The sequence below is a fragment of the Octopus bimaculoides genome, chromosome 6 (assembly GCF_046866305.1).
Source record: "Octopus bimaculoides isolate indiv1 chromosome 6, ASM4686630v1, whole genome shotgun sequence".
NCBI classification, from domain to species: Eukaryota; Metazoa; Mollusca; class Cephalopoda; order Octopoda; family Octopodidae; genus Octopus; species Octopus bimaculoides.
The window spans coordinates 83320442-83338835 of record NC_142933.1 but is presented as its reverse complement, the minus strand read 5'-3'; the positions used below and the strand labels follow the sequence as shown (position 1 = coordinate 83338835).

General features: G+C 32.0%; 1 protein-coding gene and 1 long non-coding RNA gene across 4 annotated transcripts in view; one reads left to right on the top strand and one right to left on the bottom strand.

Annotated features, from left to right (window-relative positions):
* Positions 1-18394, bottom strand: part of LOC106870527 (BAI1-associated protein 3) — a 1021331-nt gene that overhangs the window by 958520 nt on the left and 44417 nt on the right. The window lies entirely within an intron of this gene.
* LOC106867501 (uncharacterized) overlaps positions 1-18394 on the top strand; it is a 32688-nt gene that overhangs the window by 3409 nt on the left and 10885 nt on the right. Inside the window, exons 2-4 of the long non-coding RNA XR_016242346.1 lie at positions 5835-5929; positions 8887-9149; positions 13714-13785. This is a non-coding gene — a long non-coding RNA (uncharacterized LOC106867501). The remainder of the gene's footprint in view (positions 1-5834; positions 5930-8886; positions 9150-13713; positions 13786-18394) is intronic.

Sequence of the window (18394 nt, the reverse complement as noted above, 5' to 3'; positions counted from 1 at the left end):
TCAATTATAGTGTAAGATATCTTTATACATTATCAAAGCTTTTAGTTGGAGGTATACTTTCTACAATTTCGAAAGACAAAGAAGGCTTTAAAAAAGAACTACTACAAACGATTCCATTGAATATATTTGAATTTAGCTCATGCTCATTCAATTTAGAACAAAAGCTATTTAAGTTTGAACAATATAATGATGCTGATAAATGTTAGTTTCTAAAAGATATTTTGCAAGTTATTAGTTATAGATTTAGAGAAGCGCTACTATATAAATTTTTGATATATTAAAAATAAATTTTAGGTTTTTGCAGGACATATTCTTTTTCTTTTATTTGCTTCAGTCTTTTGACTGCGGTCATGGTGAAGCACCGCATTTAATCGAACAAATCAACCCCAGGACTATTCCTTCTAAGCATAGTACATATCATATCAGTCTCTTTTGCCGAACCGCTCAGTTACGGGGACAAACACAGACACACATACTCACGCATACACACACACACACACACACACACACACACACACACACACACACACACACACACATATATATATATATATATATACACGTATAGATCATTTCCCGATCACTTGACAGAATCATTACAATTGTAAACGAATGCGTATATTCAGCCACAACCATTTGCTTTGTAAGTCCAGAATCTGCAGGTGCCAACTTTAACTTTCTGGAGCTGATAAAATACAGTAACCATTCAAATATTATGTTCGATATAATGTTGACTGTATTAGTAGGTAAGCCTAAAATAAGAAGTAAGGTCGGTCTGCGTGAGAAATAACTCTCAATCTTAAATAATCATACCAGAAGACAATCCTCTATTTTCCTAACATGAAGGATCTAGAAGAAGAGACATAATGTTTGCAGAGTTTTGAAACAACTGATGCCGTTGATTTTCTGTTTAAACCGCTTGAAATTGGCACCAGTAGGAAAAGCATGACCTAGGAAAAGATTCCCGATACTTTATGATATTCGGGGAGAGAAAGACTAATCCTATTCATTTCTGCAAGTCTGGAGCTGGTGAGGATAGCATGCGTGACGAGAGGAGGGAAGCCGAGGAGATTGATGTTGCCTAAGTGTATTAGATATAAAATTCTAAGGAGCAGACGCCATTATAGTAGCGATAAAAAGATGTGAAATTGGAAGCCCACGCCTTTGTGTTTGAAGATGGAGATCTCCATGGTAACTTTATGCCAATAATTCGATTGAATGTTTATTGAACAGGGTTCAGGATGTCTGCATACGTAGAAGCAGCATCAGCATCATCCCGGATTGTTATTACAGAATTGTTCTCAGAAAGAACATGCTGAAGCGAAGATTTTCTGCGCTATGTATATTATTTCTGTGCTGTGCATGGGCAGTTTAGAAATGCATTGCACCAGTTTTTTTGTTTTTCAAGAGCTGTGTGTATGTTTCTTCTTTCTTGCTATCGTCTCATATTATTTAATACAAAACAATAAAAGAAATAACCACAACTCAATATCTAAATTCAATATAATTCTATTAGAACTCAAATCGACTTCTTTAAATCGGTAATTTCGGTATAGGGTATTATTTATGAATTACAAATTAGATGGAACTGATTGGATTAAAGCAAATTTAAATCCTCCTGGTAATTTTTATAGGCCATTCTTGCATGATTTATATAAAATAACATTTTACTAAGGGGCTAAGCATAGCTATAGGATTTTCAGGTGAGACTTGAAACTTAACAAATCTAATAACATTAATATTGTGACAAATTCATTTAAAACAAAATTCGCTGATGTTTTAATGAAACAGATAATAAATGTAATCTTTTAATTTAGGAGTTAAATGAAATGCTTTGGAAATGGAAATAGACTGCATCTTACAGTACTGGTCTTAAATATGGGATACTGAAATGTTATCAGTTGCTCTACACTAATTGTTTTCAGGATGATAGATATATATCTCTTCTGTTGTTCATATGCAGTTTCATGCCAACTCTGATCAAGACAACATACTATGAAAGCATTTTAGATGCGACAGTTCACATTGACGTCACACTCGATAATATAATTTTAACTTTATTATCCAGTATGTCATTTCAAATTTTCTGTCAACAAGGATGATGTGAGAAAGAATTAGTTGATATTTCATGCTAATCGGGCGACTACTTTGAGACCTTAGTTAGACGAGACTTTTCTTCTAACTTTAGGTTCTGAGTTCCAATTTTACGTTCGTCATTGACAATCACTATTTCAGGCTCAATAAAATAATCACCATTGAACTAGCAGTCAAATATTGGAATCGACATAATTGACTACTCCCCTCACCCAATATGGCAAGCCTTGTGGCTATAGTAAAAATTATTATTATTATTATTATTATTATTATTATTATTATTATTATTATTATTATTATTATTATTACTACTACTACTACTGCTACTACTAAGGCGGTGAGCTGCCAGAATCGTTAGCATTGCAACTGTTTTGTTTGTGCAGATGGTTTTAATGTTATTTTAGCGTATAACATGTATGTGCAAAATCATTGCTTCACAAATGTACCATAAAATACTATTTCTACCTGAACTCGCATCCATTAATTAATTTGGAATTTATGATGTTCTTACATCAAAAGAAGGAAGTATTCTAGAAGTAATATATTGCGCCTTCATATTACTGCTATATTGATTTAAGAAGTTTATTCTCTTAAAATACTTAAACCTATCTAAAATAACCAATTTTTATTTACTCTTATTTTAAACTGAACTTTTTATATACAATCGCAGTAGCTTCATCATTTGATAGGATTCTGCAATATATTCGTAAACAGGGTGCTGTGTTCAAGGATAGAACATCAATTTAATTTGAAAGTATAATATTCAGAGAACTTGATATTTTTGTTGTGTTTTTAGCTTTACCTGCTCATCTGATATCGGATTAATCAGATCGATAGTTAACACACATGGCAGAGACTCTTCACTAGTCGAGGTTTTAAAGGTAGTACGGAACTGAGTTCTAACATATTGGTCGTATTTAAGATCATTCAATGAGAAGTAATATTCGACCAAATGTCATATTAACTTATTTGCTCTCACAATCCGTAAGGTAAACACATTGACATGAAATATAAAAAGATAATCATTATCTTTTAATTCGTAACATTAATCAACTGGGAAGTATCGCCAGGCCAGATATCTAATATTGTCAGGTCCGTAACACAGGGTGTGTGTAGAATAAGCACTTTGAAGAAAATGCATAGAAAACCTTGGAAAGAATTTCAAAACTACGTTCATCGGTTACTCTTTTACTCTTTTACTTGTTTCAGTCAGTTGACTGCGGCCATGCTGGAGCACCGCCTTTAGGTTGCAAATAATTTCTATATTCAGTTGAAAATTTCAGCACAATCATATTTCTAAAGCGTGTAATAAATATAACAGAAGACACGTTATTTCATTCACGCGTACTCATTTATACAAATCAAAATATTCAGTTCTTCATTAAAATTCCATGGATGAATATTCATTTTAACTGAAACAAACGTATGAAACGTTAAACATGAGATTTTAATCCGTGAAATTATTCAAGTATTGATCATTAATTTTTATTTCTTTTGACTATATAATGAAACTCTTCCGAAGAAGCAAAGTCTTGCTGCGAACTTCATATTTTAATTCATTACAGCATTTGATCGGCAGAACTACTAGAGTTAAGGAAAAAATGTAACACTTCTGTTCTCTGGCAATTTCAACACAATCATATTTCTAAAGTGTGTAATAAATATATCACAAGAAACACTAATGTTATTTTTTAGTTTCACCCGTCAAAGATTGATGATAAATGGTACCCCTAAAGTACTTAGAGCAATTTGAGATACAAACGAAATTATAAACAAAATATTAGACTGAAATTATGTTTCTTTGAGAACGGAAATCGAAAGACACACTCGAAGATTGTACTTATGATGTCGCACAAAATATTCCAATGTAAGTTATTCTGAAGATATATCAGTAAAGATACAACTGCTATTATATAAATACAATATGAACATCATCCGTGAGGCAATAACATAGTAATCCTTACTCTAACAGATGTGAATTATTGCCGTGCGACATATCACATCAGATACGTTGACTTGTACTATTAACCACACTTGCCTACGGCAAAGACTCTAATATAAAGGCTAATCAGATCGTCTCCATAAGCTATTCTTTCATTTTAAGCAAGTAAACGATAAATTAGATAATTTCCTACATACGCTATACTTTCAAACAAAGATAAAATTATCAGAGACGCAACACCCTTGATTATAGGTCAGTAGATAAACAGAAGCAAATCTATTCAAAGATCATAATTCCAATTATACTTCATACTTCAGAATGGTACATTTAAAAAAAAATGTTATGGCGTCTGTCATTCTCTTGGCATGTCATTCTTCAGGAGATGAAAGGGAGATATCGTATCAAATTAAGCAAAACACTAATTACTTAGTTGCTTAAGTGTATATGTAGAATCATGTTCATTTTACAGCAATGTTGTAATGGCCTGGAGGTAGGGATTGTACCAGTAGCTTCCGTACATCGTCTACGACTGTTGGGTAGACTGGTTAACATTCTTCTTAAACAGTTGCAAGAAAACTTGGAGACCATGGAATTACACGGGTCCTGGAGAGGAAGAAATGGCAAAGATTTTAGTAAGGAACTTGGAATAAAGGCACAATACGCATAACGCAAGGAGACAAGGTGGTTAGTAAGTGCTGGAATAGGAATGACACGAGTCAGTTCTGAGGAACAGAAGATAGTCTTAATGTCGCTGGAAAAGCAGAGAGAAAACAACAGCAAATCAATGGTCAAAAGGTGTAAATGTATTGGTGTGCGATTTTATGCTCATCATCCGAGTCACCATTTTTTTGTGTTGGCGGTTTGGATGTATGCTTAAATGTGTAACTTCGGCACCGTTTCAGATGTGGAAGCGGTTCTTCATTAAAATCTTGCCTGATCTTTGCACAGAGCAGTTGTTAGGAGGTGGAGTATTTTGTTTTCTTCAAGATGAAAACCAAACCTTGTGATACAGTATTCGGTATGTTGAGGATTTGTGGAAACATTTAGAATTCCACTACGGTGATTAACTGTTGTACGACATAGTTACCTTGAAAATGTAGGGATTTTACCTTTTTGGTGTTCAAGGATGCAATATAGACTTGAACCCTAATATTCTTGTTTAGTGTTGCATTAAAACAATCGTAGGATATTACATAACATGCATAGACTGACCGATGACGTTGAAAATATGAGGTTATAAACCAATCGCTGCATTTAGCTCATATTTCGGAGAAGAGATCTATATTTACGGAACATTAGAGTTTTCCAGCATTCCATACGCATTAATTGTTTTGTTGTAGAGGCTGTTGTTATCGGTGTTTTTGTATACCTCAAGTATATAATTAAAGTAGAACTATAATCAATGTTCTCAATCATGATCATTCCATCTTACTTTCAGATAATATATCTAATGTGATCTTCCTTTTTTTAATCCACCATCCGTTTTTCTTTTTTTTTTTTTTTCAATAATGATCTAATTAAGACCACTCACCCAACGCGCCCTTACTGTTTTACAAAGAATAATTGTGTCATTGTATGATATGGTAAATATAAATCTGAACGGACTTTGGCGCAGAAGAGTCCAACGAGAATATTTAATATGACGAAGAGGTATTTTTGTTTTGTTTTGATACAAGTTTTTAATCTCAAAATGAAGTCAAAGAAAGTTTAAAATATAGTAATCAAGTGTATACCTTAAATTTACTGTAGCATATTTCAATCTTTGTGGTGTCTATATATCGAAGAATTATAATTTCAGGTATGTCATATATTGACTGAATATCATCCCACAGAAGCAGGAAGGGACGACGAATCAGGTGTTAATAAGTTCTGACGGCATGCTGTGGTATCAGGGTACGTGCTCTTACTTTTCATGTAAAACTTCAGTATTGCAGGTCTCATTCAACTGATCGTTACAAGGTCATTAATGCTCTCCCGAAAGACATGATATGTAAGCTTTCAATTTCTCGTTTCAAAAATATCTAAAGCTTCATTCATATTTTCATATCATATTTCGTTATTAAGAGGATAAAGTGAGAATAAGAGGATAAGCACGATATATTTTACAAGAATTTTTTGTATGGTAATCATTGCTGTGATCACACTTGGCTACAAATGTACACTCTTCAATTCAATGATAAAATTCAGAGAAGAGTTTCAATATCTAGATCTACATAACATTTTTTTCTTCTTTAATAGTGCAATTTGCCGAGAAACAGTAACTGTCATTCATAATGCTTCATTAATATTCCACTAGATAACATTTCAAAAGAAAGTTATGTTCTTCAAGTTGACATATTCCCAAGCCGATAGTTTATTTCCTGTTGAAATGATACACGTTCGCTAATATATAGAAAAGAATTCTTCTTATAGCTGCGAAGTTGAAATATGTCATATCAAAATTATTTTCAATATCCCTTTGATAATTTGAAAACAAAAGTCTTCAATAATGCAAAACACTATGAACAAAAAAGAAACATTTATATGGAACAAAATTAAATTATTTACAAAAGTTTGAAATTATGAGATGTAAGAAATGTAGAACTTAATTATTAAATAATGTTGTTCTGTTTATAATAAAATTACATTTAGTGTATTTGTATTATTGTTGTGTAAATCGGAAATAAGATTCAAGTTAGTCGCGTTTGTAAGTAGTTTTTGATTTCCGTTTGAACCTAGTATTGATGTACATTCATTCGTGAAAGACGTAACCAATACCAGTGTGCGTATATATACAAATATATACACATGTTTACATATGCAGATATATATATATATATATATATATATATATATACGTAAATATATAGATAGATAGATGCTTGCATGCATTCATACATACATACATATACAAATACACATAAATATATATATACATACATATCTGATATATATATATATATATATATATATATATATATATATATATATATATATATATATATATACATAAGTTCAAAAAAGAAAAAACACAAAAAGACAACAAAAAACAACAACGCAAGGGCGTGATACAGATATTGTGTTACTGAACGCTCGGGAAAGGAAAGAAAGAGAATTTGACGTTTCGAGCGGAGTTCTTCATCGGAAACAGAAGAAATTCCAAAGAAAGGAAGACGGAGGAAGAAAAAATCGCCAACGATATCCACATATATATATATATATATATACATATGATTCATCCAAAAATATATATATCCATATATATGTTCATGATTTTAAGTAGATATATACAAACTAACATACCTACATACATATATGCATACATTCATCCGTACATATATACATACATACATACATACACACTCACGCGCGTATGTGTCTACATGTATAATATAAGCAGCTGTTAGATTGCTGTTATTATTGCTACACACTAGTTTGCGTAGTGTGCAATCATTACATAACACGTGGATGTCTGTAGAATGTAACGTATATAAGTTTGTAGCCTAGGAGTTGATTTATTATATGAATGAATGCTGGCAATCCGATATTGTGTGTGTTTTTTATACGTCAAAAACATATCTTTTTATATATTTGTATGTTTGTAATGAGATAAATAGAAAAGGAGGTGGAGAAGAACGCAAATAGTTTCTACGAAACCTTAGTAAACATAGAAATAAATCTTACCAGTATTTCCGTTCAAAATGCAGTTTCTTAAAATAGTATTTTGTCTAAAACATCCATGTGTTTCACTGCATTCACTGGAAATTTTTCAAAAATTTCATTTCTACTCAGTTTAATTTTCGTTTTATATAGGCGCAGGAGTGGCTGTGTGGTAAGTAGCATGCTTACCAACCACATGATTCCGGGTTCAGTCCCACTGCTTGGCACATTGGCCAAGTGTCTTCTACTATAGCCTCGGACCGACCAAAGCCTTGTGAGTGGATTTGGTAGACGGAAACTGAAAGAAGCCCGTCGTATATACATGTATATATATATGTGTGTGTTTGTGTGTTTGTGTTTGTCCCCCCAACATCGTTTGACAACCGATGCTGGTGTGTTTACGTCCCCGTAAGTTAGCGGTTCGGCAAAAGATACCGATAGAATAAGTACTAGGCTTACAAGAGTAAGTCCTGGGGTCGATTTGCTCGACTAAAGGCGGTCCTCCAGCATGGCTGCAGTCAAATGATTGAAACAAGTAAAAGTGTAAAAGAGTATATATATATATATATATATATATATATATATATATATATATATAAATAATTGTTTTTTTCTTTTATAATGGTAGGGGAAAGACATTACACAGGAAATGAATCAATCATGTCCAGTAACCGACAGTGTTAGAAACTGCAATTGGAGCTCTTGTGAAATAGTTTTCATGGATCTAAAGCTCCAAATTCATTAGAAACTGCAACTACACCGAGCTACCGGGAAAACCTCTATATAGTTAGTCAAACTGCTAGAAATAACAGCTAGATCTCGCTCACAATACATCACAACACTTTTAAAAACGAGACACTGGGTAACTTAGATCCTGATTTTAGAAAAATATGTGATGACCATGGTTAGAATGTTTCGATCATATGTCCGCTTAATGAAGTTCAACCGGAGCTAAACAACAACAACAACAACAACAACAACAACAACCATGTTTTGAACAGAATTTTTCTGTGTATCAGATTGGTTGTCTTTATTTGAAATTCATATGAAAAGACAGTTGCGCTGGTCTGTGAGATTACAAGTAAATGTTCACATCTGATGATACACATCTATGTTATTTTGCATTAAAAGAAGGCCCGGGGTACCATAGACTGCTAGACATTTCCAATGTGAAAATAAATACAATACAAAATTATTTCTTTTCTTTCTAGATATCTGCTAAAACTCTGATGATGTTATCTCCCTTTCATATTATATTTCCTAAGAAACTAAATGCAAATATTATACTGAGTTAATACGGCTACACTGTAATATATGGCTCCGTGAAAAGTGAAAAGAAAGAACTTGTTTTAAGATTATTCTCGTGGTTGATATATTAAGTTGAAAGTAAAGTATTTTCGACTAACATTCTAACCAGAGTCGCGATCCAACCACAGAATCTCTACGACGTTGCCTACTTGGAAAGAAATAGCAGGTAAATTGTCCTTCATTTGCAATATCAATTTTGAAATTAACACAGTAGCAAAGGCAATCTTTTAAAACGTGCCACTGAAAACGATTTGCAATTCTCAGCTTACACTACGTTAATTTGTTGCAAAATGAAACAGTAACAATCAGAAAGACAAATTAAGCAATAGCAAATATAAAGAAACTAGCTGTCCAAAACGAAACAACGAAAGTCTTATAACCAAGCTGTATCTTTGTCCGCGCTTGGAAAATGTCATTTACGGGTGGTTGTTTATTTCTTTAGATACATATGTGAAATCCTCATTCGAATGAAGATTATATTTATTTATGCTCAAATAACATGACACCAGCAACAGTACAGATTTAATCCTGCAACATATTAAAATACATAAATCAGGAGAAAATAGTAAGAGTTTCATGAAAATTGCACAGTTCAGCTAATATTGATGCTAATTATAAGGAAGATAGGTTTACACCACTTAAATATTGTTTCTTGTTTAATGGGCGCTTCAAGATAACGGCTTCAATGCTCAATTGCGAATAGAATCACAAAACGATAAGCGCAGACTAGAAAAGTGAAAAATATCATTTTATATAGCAAGATTATGAGGTTCAAGAGAATTTGTATACTTTTCGCCAGCAGAAATAATGCAAGCGTGTGAAGTTATTGACAATTACATTTCTAAATAACCACAAAGGAACTTCCCCCAATCGAACACAGAATATAAACCTAAAAGTAAAATTCTGTTGTAACACAAATTACACCAATCTTATCCCCCTGAACAATAAGCAATGCATCTGAAAAGTGAAGCTTTACTTCCGACTGAGGTGTTAACAACTCTCTTGTGGAAAAAAAAACAAGTATTTTGATTACATTCAAAATCAATAGAAAATCGACATTAAATCATTAATCACCACAACTGCAGAGGTTTCATATCGTGAAAGAGGTTACGTGAAACTATTTACATAATCTCTCATGCTTTTAAGTAATAATGCAACTGACATCTATCTTCCACATATAGACTCGTTTCCCTGTTGTATCTGTCACTATAATATTGATGATGTTACTATGAAACCTCTAAAACATATATACAACTATCACTATTATGATGATTGGAAATGTTGTTAATTATTTCTCATCTGAGAAAAATATTGAATGAACCATAATGCTTCTGTCTTACTTATAGTTTAACACAGCTTGATATGTGAAACGTCGTTCTACATGAAAGATGTGCCAGTATTTCTCATATATATATATATTCCCCTACATGAAATGTTCTTAGATTGAGAACGTGAATACCATATTTTCTGGCGTCAAAGGCTTGATAGCTCGTGTTCGTTTGTTTAAGTCCTTGTAACCATTTTCGCAAACGGAGTCGATAACTCAATTATCCTACTTTAAAAAAATTAAGTATAAGGATTCATTTTCATCGACCAAATATTTCAAGACAATGTCCCACCCAGTATGGCCACAGCCAAATAATTTAAGCAGTTAAAGAAAGCAGTTAAAGAAAGCAGTTATTACCCTCGTTTTCTTCTTTTATTTTTCCGTTTCTCTCCTTCATGAATATTTCATATAATCATGGTAATGTTGATAAATACATAACATCCTTTATATTTCACTCTCACACGCACAAGCATTTTCCTTTACATGAGATTATGTTCGATTCAAATGCTTCAATAACTTGATTATGAGATGCAATGAAGACAGATACGTTGATTCCGTTTAAGTTGTTATGTTTTAACCTTCAGTTCGCTAGATTACATGTCTTGCTTGATAGCAAACTAGCATTGCAACCAGATGAATAAATATTTTCGTCAATTGAATAGACAAAAAAATCAGGGAATGATGTCATTAGCATCGTAAAAACAAAATGAATATGCTGAGAAATCAATTGAATTTTAAATAAAAGATATAATTTTATAAAACAAACATGTTAATCAAGTAAGAGAATATTTTGTGGGAAACATAATTTGTGTGTTCAGTGATTTTGCCGTTAAAATATTTAACTTAAATTTGATGTCAGCTGCAAGATATAATTCTGCTTTTTTGTTTTACATTTTATTCGCTCATTCATTCGCTTATTTCAATCTTTAAACAGCGGCCATACATGGTATCACTACTTATTTTTTTTATAAATTTGGCATTTATTCTAGTGATTTCTTTTGCTGAAGCGGCCAAATTTGCAGAGCAGTAAACAAACCAACACTGGTTGTCAAACGGTGTAGGTACAAACACAGAGAATCACACATACGCATGCACACATGTATATATGTTTCTTTATGCATATATATATATATATATATATATATATATATATATATATATATATATATATATATATATATGTATATATACATATACATATATACACACACACACATATATATACGCATATATATACATATATATATATATATATATATATATATATATATATATATATGTGTGTGTGTGTGTGTGTGTGTGTGTGTGTGTGTGTGTGTGTGTATGTATGTATGTATGTATGGAACAAAAACGCAATAGAGGGCACAAAAATCATTCGGACAGATAGACGATACAAACGTGGACAACAGAAACAACAATTAGAAGGACAGGCAAAAGAAGATGGTCATTCGCGGCCTTCTTTCCTCAGTCAAGTCCCAGAAGTCACGACCATTTCGGACAGTTATACTTAAGATAGTTCGATCTGGTTGCCCCCAAAAAGTCTAAGCTAAGAGCATCAGATCTCGTTATAAGAAAGCTAGCGAATGTAGCATAGGCTTCTACGCATTTCATCTACCACATTTACTTTATAAGACATTGTTTTGCTCGGGATTATAATAAAGAAACCTGGCCCAAGTTGCCGCACAGTGGGTCTGAACATGAATCCACGTGGTTACGAAGCGAACATATAGTTACACTGGTTTCTGTTTTTTATTGCATTTATTAAATTACTTACGAATGCAACCTCGTGGGATAGAGTGGAGTATGATATTGACATCACTGCTTGACTGATACTTAATCTTATTGCCTTTGGAAGTATAAAAGGCGACGCCCTTCTAATGAACAGAATAGTTCTGTTGTGCAATAAAGAATTTATTACAAATATACCAATGACGACTTCGAACAAATATAAAGCAATTATTTAAGAGAAAGAGGCGTGTGAATTGCCAAAGAAATATAAGAATTTTAAATGAATAGAAACCAAGATATTCAATGTTTTTTTGTTTTTTTTTTTCTTTGCTCTCTTTCCTCGAGTTACAAGAAATAGACACTAAACTGCGCTCAGAACTGATCCTATCATTTAAAACATGGAAGGCTACATTAAGTAATATTTTGCAAGACATAACAGGACATATATAAAGACATAAAAAGACTAATGCCTTTCCAAATTGGTCTGCCCAGTCACTGATGAAGTTGAGTTAAGCAATAGGGAATAAAGGAAACGACAAGTGAGCCTCTATCAAATAACTATGAAGGACCATGTGTTACATAAATAATATTTTCAGGATTAAATAAAAAACAAACGATTATTTATCACACGTTCTTTTAATTATAAATATAGGTAAATCATATTTTCGGTTTGTTTTTTATACACACACACACACACACACACACACACATACACACACGTATATATGTATATATATATATATATATATATATATATATATATATATATATATATATATATATATATATATATATAATTATATATAAAGGGCATTAACTGTGTAGTGATGCCTCACGCTTCGAAGGACTAAATAAGTCAAAAACTACCAAAAAATAAGCAACGTATTTACTAAAAAGAGATAAATTTTGAAAGCTGCATTCCCTCGCTTTCAGTAAATATGTTGCTTATTTTTTGGTAGTTTTTGACTTATTTAGTCCCTCGAAGCGTGAGGCATTACTACACAGTTAATGCCCTTTATATATAATTATTTATATTTATGAGAAAATGATGATTTTTTTTCATTACGAAATTTTTTTCATTATTTTTTCATTATGAGGTTTTTTTCACGCTGACTACTTGATAAATTCTTATAAAGAATTTATCCTATATTATATTATATATATATATATATATATATATATATATAGCGAATCATGTAGGAATTTGTAGAACAAGTTTGAAGGTTTGATATTTAAATAGGAAGTATATTTTGTATGCGATGTGTTGTGCAATGCTTGATAGAGGAGATACGTGTGTTATAGAGGTAGATTGAGAGGTAGTAGAAAAGGTTACAAGGGAACATTTGGATGACAGCGAGCGCAATTAAGGTTTAATACCTTGTGATATATTGCTGGAAAGATACTGCTGCAGATTTATATTAAATTAGTACTGCATGCGATAAAATATTGATTTTCTTCCATCGTGACAAAAGGTTACAAATGTATGGGGTGTAGTAGAAAAAATCTAAACGTATATTTTACTCTTACTGGCATTTTAAGATGAAACGAGAAAGGTTTTACAATGCTGTTACCGTTTAGCCCTGAACAAGCAGACCTATGATCAATTTTTTTTCATTTCAACCTTGACTGTCAGTTCTCTATTTATAAAACATCATTTTTTGTTTTTGTAACGCAGTAGAAGTCATGAGATAATGGTTTGGCTGTTACATCTACCTTACTGAATGACCACGAAGAGGCTCTCAGACTGGTTAGTATCTGTTTTATAGTATATCATAGACCCAATGAGTAGGTCATCACAGAGGGCAGCTGTTTTTCTGTTCCATTCCATCCCATTTTTCATGTAGTCCTACATATATAATTTCTCAAAAGAAATTCGAAAGATTGCCACGACAAGGCCTTTTTTCATAATTATGTAGAGTCAGGTTTAACAGTAATATAAACAACAACTAGTATCCTTTATCGAGGAGGGTTCAACGTTTCATCGACTAGCCGTTTCATCGACCATCCACAAAATACAACTGGTTCTATTTCATTAATTTTCGTATACTGAGGCACACTCACATACACACACACAAACACTCTCACTCACACACACACAAACGCGCGCGCACAGACACCCACCCACACACAAATACGGATAAAATCATGAGAATTTCAAATTGTTAGCAAACTTTAAACAAATTTTTCACGTCACTACAAACCCAAGTGAAATATTACACTTGAAATGCAGCTAGGTTTTCGTGTGTATTTTTGATCATTTGATTACACGAAGGAAACTAGCGACCTTGACCATTTTCACGGCTTCCGAGACCAGTACAAGGAAATTATCCTTAAACTGATGTCCTGCTAATGTGATTGCAAGATGATGGACTTCACTAAACGCATTCAATGATCGGATGGTAGCGATAAACTTGGAACCAGCATACGACTAAACCTTGTCATACGCTCTGCCAACTAAACATCGTTTAGAGACATAAATATCAAGAACACTTCAAGAATTCCTATTCAAATATATCATCGATTTACTGCGTAAGACATTTCAGAACGTGTGACAGTGCTGCATCAATCGAATTTTCTTCGAGAAAATTTGAACTCAGAATACAGTAATACATAACGAAATTCACCAATGCATTTATCCTGGTGCCTGCCTCACAGTCCCTACCATTCGTCTATCAGACTCAACCAGTAATACAATTTTACATGGCATTTAAGTTTCATATCTTTTATGCAATATATGCAGCTTATAGATACATGTCTTTTTAGATAATATTTTCCTCTTTTAGGATGATAAAAATATTTCAATATTGATTTCTAGAAAAAGGCGGTGAGCTGGCAGAATCGTTAGCATGCCGGACAAACTGCCTTTCTGTTCTCTGTTCAAAACGCCTTAATGTTCTGAGTTTAAAATGCCTTTATGTTCTAATTTCAAATTCCGCTTGTGTCAGCTTTGCGTTTCATCCTTTTGGAGTCGATAAAATAAGTACCAGTTGACCATTGGAGTTGCTGTTATCGACTTACCCCGTCCTTAAAATTGCTAGCCTTGAACCAAAATTCAAAACCAATATTAATTTCTAACATAAGGCGGTGAGCTGGCAGGGTAGTTAGCACGCCGGACAAATGCTTAGCGGCATTACTTCCATCATAACGTTCTGAACTCAAATTCTACCGGACTCCACTTTGCCTTTGATCTTTTGAGGTTGATATAACAAGGACCATTTGAGTACTGAGGTCGATGTAATCAACTCAACTGTTCCCTCGAAACTGCTGCCCTTGCGCCAAAATTTGAAACCAATGTTCATGTCTGGCATAGGCTAGAGACATGCATTTTGTAAGATGGAGATAGGATGGAGATCCTTTCCGAATCGTGTAGACTCCCACGGCCGGCCTCCCGGCTTCCGTATATGTTCCCCACACTGGATCAACGTGAAATTAAGTGTTTTGCTCAAGAATATAACAGGTCGCCTGGTCCAGGAATCGAAATCACAATCTTACGATCATAAGTCCAACATCCTAACCAGTAAACCACGCACTCGACAAGATGGACATAGCAGAATATATAAATCTTGGAATTGAATTCGACAGTTACTTCCATTAGCGACCCATGGAAAGTGATTTATTATTATTGTTGTTGTTGTTGTTGTTGTTGTTATCATTATCGTCATTTCACTACTCTCAGCTCTCGATTTCACTTGCTCCGGCTAATGCATTACTCTTGCTTACAGACAGTAAAGTATAGTTTGAAGAGATTTCACTGTTGTTTCTAGCATGTTGAGACTTTATAGTGGGCTCGAAATATACACTGCAATAGATTCAGCTTGGTACTCTGTAACTTTCATTATGTTTACGGCATTTATTATCATTAGCTGATAAGCATTATCAAAATGTGACACTATACCTGTCTTCAGTTCCGTTTTATATTATCCATTGATTGCTGTAGCTTATTTTAAACCAAGTTTTGTCATCTGAATTCACTTTGAATAATTAAGATACTACTCTTCATATCATTTCCTCTCTATATCATAAATTTGTTGATATAATAGGTTTAGGAAGTTCGAATAATTAAACATCCTTATAACTACAACGAAATATGTCAGATATTACGAATTAGAGACTAACAGATTGCCTTATTGACATGAAAAAATCATTTAAGAAGAATACATTATTATATGTCATAAGTAATCAATATAATATAATGGAATGCATATTTGAAGAAATTATTGTGTTTAATATGACATGATATAACAGAAAATGACTACGAAAATTAAAACAACTTTTTATTTGGTCTTCAATTAAAAACTGAGTCTAACTTAAAATCAATCTGAAATAAGCAAACTGACGAAAGTGTTAAAGTTTTTCGTTAATCTAAAAAATTATTTCGTGAGTTCTTGTATTCCTTGTTCACTACGGTTTCAGAGTAATTGAGATTGAAAATCGAAAATGCTTGACTCTCTCCATTAGTAGATACTTTGTTTTCACATATAACAATAAATGCCATAACTATCAAGTGGTATTTTCTCAACAATGTTAAATAATAATTAATTTCTAAGTAAATGGCATATATATATATATATATATATATATATGAGAATTCACGAAGAAACAACAGGCGAAGACAGGAGGTGTAAACAAGAAATGGATGTATTAGTATAACGCTCGGGAATAGAGAAAGTCTTTAACGTTTCGAGCCTACGCTCTTCAACAGAAAGGAACACAGAAAAAAATAAGGAGAGAAACAAGGAGAGAAAAAAATAAGTGTAGTGGTCAGTGATCTATCATGGCGAATATATATATATATATAATGCTGAAGATTTTCGTTGTTACACAACGGACAAAGAAGCGTATAATAAGTAAAAAAAAAATTCTGACAAGTGGGTACAAAGGATAAACACACATTGAAAATAACAAAACACCTCGGATATAAACACTATAGTATAAGTGTAAACGTTCATCTAATAAGGAACGAATAATTTTTTGTGGATTTTCATCGACCCACTGTTGACAATATTCCAAATGTATACAGAATGAGTACTCGAAAATAAATGTACGTATAAATGAATTATTTATATGGTTACAGTATAAATAAATACAATTCACAGAATAAATTTGATTAACTAGAATTTATTCAAACGTATTTACGAACTTTACAACATACTTAAAATCACAGCAGAGACACTAATTTGTCCAGCAAGTTTCGTCAAAATTTATACCCATTTCAAAATGCTTTGCATTCTTTAACTTTATAAAATATATTTTTATTTTCTCTGTATCCTCTCTTAAATCGCCATTCAGTTTCTAGCATCTTTGCTTAATTCTATTTCTTCTCCTTTTTCTTCTTCTTCTTCTTCAGTTTCTTATCATCATCATCATCATCATCATCATCATCATCATCATCATCATCATCATCATCATCATCATTATTATTGAATGTATTTAACGTTTATGATTGCATTCGAATCTAAATTATCCATTCGTTATTACATTATGAAATGTTTAATTCATAAAATATAAAATTTTATCTTCAAGTCTTACATTGATTTTGAGATAAATTTAGGCTTGTAAAGCTATGTACAAAAACAATAATAGATAAAATAAACAATCCATATACGTACAAAATACATAAATACATATACATACGTACATATATATATATATATATATATATATATATATATATATATATATATATATATATATATATATATAAACATATATGTGTTTATATATATATATATATATATATATATATATATATATATATATATATATATAAACATATATGTGTTTATATATATATATATATATATATATATATATATATATATATATATATATATATATATATACATATATATATATATATATATATAAACATATATGCGTGCATATTGTGTATTATGAAACTGGGACGATTACATAACTACATAACTATCCATAAAAAGTGCAAAAAACATTACATTGAATTTTGAAAATTCGATATTCGTAATATAAAAGAAAATAGACTAATTCAATATCAGTAAAATATTCTTAGACACGAATTTATCGGTTTTCAAGAAAATAACATTAGATACGAAAAGGAAAATGTTGCATGAAATATAGAATTCCAAAGCTGCATCTTTGCTAGAATGTTTATATTCCATCCCCCGTATTTGCAGTTGATATTAACATTCTAAAAATTCTGTAGTTTAGTTAGAAGAAAGGTTTTGACCAGAACTATTTATTCTAGGCTTCTGAATCTCACACCAATCACCAGCGCTCGAAAGAAAAGATTCTGTTAAAATCACCTACAGCCAGATGATTTTAGAAAGGACAATAAATTAAAAATTCATTTTCCATATTCCTTACGATCTTATCGACCA